This window comes from Myotis daubentonii, chromosome 2 (genome assembly GCF_963259705.1).
Source record: "Myotis daubentonii chromosome 2, mMyoDau2.1, whole genome shotgun sequence".
NCBI lineage: Eukaryota > Metazoa > Chordata > Mammalia > Chiroptera > Vespertilionidae > Myotis > Myotis daubentonii.
The window spans coordinates 195,569,690-195,574,274 of NC_081841.1; positions in this window are offsets into that span (position 1 = coordinate 195,569,690).

Below are 4,585 nucleotides of genomic sequence, written 5' to 3' on the forward strand. Positions count from 1 at the left end.
GCACTAATTCTATTATTTAACGTGTCACCTTCTGTTTCATTAATTAAAGTGTTTCATGAATCTCTTTTAAGAGCATTTCTTCTCGTTGTTCCCTTCTTCTTTCTCTTCCATTTCATAGATTTGACTCAAATGCCCGATGATTTTGGGGTGCCTGTTTATATTTGGGGAAAAATGAGGAAACTGAACGACCGGCTGGGAACGGTGGGTCCCGAGGTGGGAGTTGTCACCAGGACACGCTTTGCTTTGGACTGGGCAGACAGGATGGGCGGAGGCCATCCCAAAGGAGGAAGTTTCGCTTGAGTCACCAATCCCACGCTAGTGACTATAGTTCTCCCCAGAGAGTTCTTTTGATTTCTTTAGAAAAGATGGTTTTTCTTTGCTCGAGGGGGCTAAACTCCTGGCTACAGGACAACCTGCATAGGAAGTGGGAGAGAACTGTGGAGGGAGGATTGCTTTAATGTATAGATCTTTACTAAATCCCCGTGTTCAGCCTCACCTCCGTCAATGCCTGGAGTCCAGTCCCACTCAGTAATCCAGGCTTCCTAGGGTCTGCTTCATCAGTCAGCCCCCTCCCATACGGTTTTTGTTTTACAGAGATTTGTTGAACTCCCTGGGTTGTTGATGACATCCCCTCCTATTCGCTTTATGGTTGAATTTTAAAATTTTTTATTAGCATTTTCATGCAGAGTTTGTAAGTGCATGTACTTAGTATGCCATCTGAGACTGAAAACCTCAGGAAGAAATGGAAAGGATATTCTGAACTGCAGGCAGCTTTAATGGCTAGAATGACTGGAGTGGAGGAAATTCATGGAAGATGAGAATATTTCAATCCTCCTGGTCCCCAAAATGGCCTCTTAAGGGTTCAGAGTTGGTGAACTATTGACTTCCCCCAAGCCAGGTTAGGTGTATTTGGTTTCTTTCCTTCCACATGTGGGCCTGCATTTGATACTAATATCTTCATTAATGAATGCTTTTTATGTACACTGGATAGCACACACATCATCTTATTTAATCCTAGCCACCCCCAAATTAGATATTATCATCTTTATTTTATAAATGAAGACTCAGTGAGGTTAAGTATGACATCCAAGTTCACACAGCTTATTAGAATTTCACCCAAGACTTTCCCATTCCTTCCCACTTTCCACTGTAGTGGAGAAAAGCATATTATGTACTAGAGGCCCGGTGCATGAAATTCGTACATGGGAAGGGTCCCTAGGCCTGGCCGACCATCAGGGCCGATTAGGGCCTTCCTTCCCCAGCTGCCAGCTGCCGGCCAGGGCCTTCTTTTGTTTCACACCGCCCCCTGGTGGTCAGCTCACGTCATAGCGAGCGGTCGAACTCCAGGTCAGTCGAACTCCTGAGAGGACAATTTGCATATTAACCTTTTATTCTATAGGATAAGTATTCATCTCCTCTTTTTCTCCCTCTCCCCTCCCCACTCCCAGAGTCTGGGGTAGTGTAGTATAGTAGAAAATCTACCAATCTAGGAGTCAGATCATTTGGAGTTTAGTTTTGCCTCTGCCGGCTTTGGTGATGTTACCTCAGATCAATCAGAAGACTCTTCTGATGCTTAGTTTCTCCATCTATAGAGAAAAGTACAATAAGATCAGCTGTGTCTCAACCACAGGTTTCAGGAGACTCCCATGAGACCATGTATATAAAAGGCTCTGCAGGTAATCATAGCAACAGCTCACACCTGTAGAGCCCTTTATAATTTGCAAAGTGCAATAACATTGTGAAATAATCCCTGTTCGGCAGATGAAAACTTTGGCAAGAGCGGTTTGATGAAACACATTTCACCCCAGCAGAATCAGAACTGAAATCTAGTACTTATTCCTCCAAATTTCATTATTTTTCCACTTTATAATGCTGCCTCCTTATTATAAGAGGATTCCTTGAAATTTTAAGCCATTAACAGTAAAAGTTACTCACAGAGCTTAGTAATTTAAAAAAAATTTTCTATTCATAAATTAATTTACATGCTAGTTTCAGGAGGTCACCTATTGCATTAAGTACAGTGCAGTTATGTATTACCATTTATTACCTTAACATAGTAAGTCATATCATTATGGCCAAAAAGTGTGAAGCAATTCTTTAAAGGTGTTTAAGACCAGCAAGGAAATTAGGCCTGACACAACGTGGCCACATAGCATGATCCCTGGCACAGCTGCATGCCATTTCTCATAGTTGGATGATATTTTCAGTACAATAAAGAGCTAGCCTGCATCTTAAGCATTTTTTTTTTTAGCATTCTAGCAAGGAACATAATGTTTACATTGGTTCTTCAGCTTTAGCGTACATCACTACCTAATGAGCATAAGTCCTCCCAATTAAATTTCTGTGAAGCTCTTTTAGAAAAGACCACACAGACATTGTACCCAGAGAGTTCATTAGTCTAGATTGTGTCTAGGTCTCAATACAGCCTTCTCAGAGATGAATGAGAAAACAAGCCATTGAGCCTAGGACATGGGATACCAAAGGAAACACAACAGACTGGCTGAGAAAAAAACAGAGACAGAGGGAGAAAGCAAAGCTAAAAAACTAGAAGCAAGTAAGAAAAAGGACTTTGTGTATTCTCAGCACTGGCGCCATCCTGAGATGGGTAGATGTACAGGAAAGAGAAAGGGATGCTAATTAACATTCAGGTTACAGAAGCCAAAAAGAACAGTTTCTAAAAGTAGAGGAATTTAACTCTCTGCACATATGGCAGAGAAGCTAACAAGCACTTATTGGCTGTCTACTTTGTTGGACTGGTGAGTTTCATGCTTCTAAGACCACAGGATCTCTGTAGGTTACGTCCCTGCACAGAATCTATGATAGCCAGGCCGGACATGCCCACACTCCTCAGGGCTGAGGAACAGCTGGGTTGCCCTCTGGCTGAGGCACCAGTGATGTCATCTACTAGCTGAACCAACCAATTAATTTCACAAGAGAAACTAGGTTCAGCTTAAAGGTTTATAATCTAATTGCACCCAGGCCTAAAATAAATCCTAAATTCGTCCAAATGAAAATTAGAATGTAGTTGGAAAAATGGTAGATTGTGGGGGTACAATTTCATTATAGAAACCATAGAAAATATAAAACACTAGAGGTCCAGTGCACAAATTCATGCACCTTGAAAGGAACTGTGGGCCGCAAGGCTGCTGTGGGCACAGGGGCAGGTCTCGGCCCATCCTCTGTGCCCCCGCTGGCCCCTCCCACCACAGCCCCTGGTCCCCTCCCTGTCTGCCAGCAGCCCCGCTCCCACACACTGGTGGTGCTGGCCCTGCTCGCACGGCACAGAGTGGTTGGGGCCGGAGCCAGCACTGGGTGCAAGCAGGTCCAGCCCTGTCAGTGGGTGCAAGCGGCGGCTGCTGCCCCGATTGCCCCTCAGGAGCAGGGGGAGGTGGAGGAGCCCTGAGGGACAATCGGGGTCGGCAGCCACCGCTCGCACCTGCTGACAGGCGCCGAGCAATAGGGCTGGCACCAGCCGCAGGTGTAAGTGCTGGGCGGGACCTCGGCGCATGGGAGCAAAGAATTTTCGGTAACCACCAGAGGCTTGCCCCAAAGACAGCGACCGGCACCCCACCTTGGTCTGGCGCCCCCGCTCACCTGCTCCACTATCCCGCCATGGCTGATGCCTGCCATGTTTCGTGCATGCCCCCTGGTGGTCAGCACACATCATAGCGACCAGATGTTCGGTTGTTCCGCTGTTCGGTCTATTTGCATATTAGCCTTTTATTATATAGGATATTTAGAAAAATCATCCATAGTCCAATAAACTCACTGTAGTTACATTCTATACAGAACAATTTATGTATAACTAGGCTCTAAATTTTTATAACAGCCATGTAAAAAGGAACTGTCTGGAACCACCAAAAGCTGCTAAAATTCCATCTTCCAAACAGGATCAACGCATAATAACTTTATTCTTAAATCTCCATGTATCTTTTTTTTTAATCATCAGTTAATCCTTTATTCAAAATGAACCAGACTACACAGTCTATGTATCTTTTTTAAAGAAACACTTTTAATATTTAGACTCTAGAATTCTAAACAATATTTTGTACAATAAAAAAAATCATGAACAAACTGCTGCAAGGGAGAAAAGAAAGCTGTGACTATTAAATAAGATATGCTTCATTCCAGATTCACTTCTGAACTTTATTAAATATACTCTGCCATCCTTACCTAGTAGTAGCTGGTGTCTGCATACTGTTTTGTATGCCATTTCACATTTACATGCCCTGAAACCCTGAACTCATTTTCTAAGCTTCCATTTCCTCCTCGCTCGGTTTTTAACTCCACACTGCCATCAGTTTTGTTCTGGCCATGCCACTGCTCTGTTAGAACGTTCTCTTGGTTCTCCATTGTCTTTAGAATCAAAACTTGTGACATAGAAAACCCTTAAAAGCTGGCCTCTCCACTTTGTCCCCTCCTCTTGCACTGGATGCAGTGTTCATGCAGACTTTGATAGGCGCTGCTGGAGTGCTCTGCGGGATGCATGCACTGGTTGATACTGTTCCTATCCCAGAGCCGATAGCCCTCAGCCCCTGCCCACACTTAGTGCTATCCAGCTTGCTTATTTTGCTAGTCTAATTGG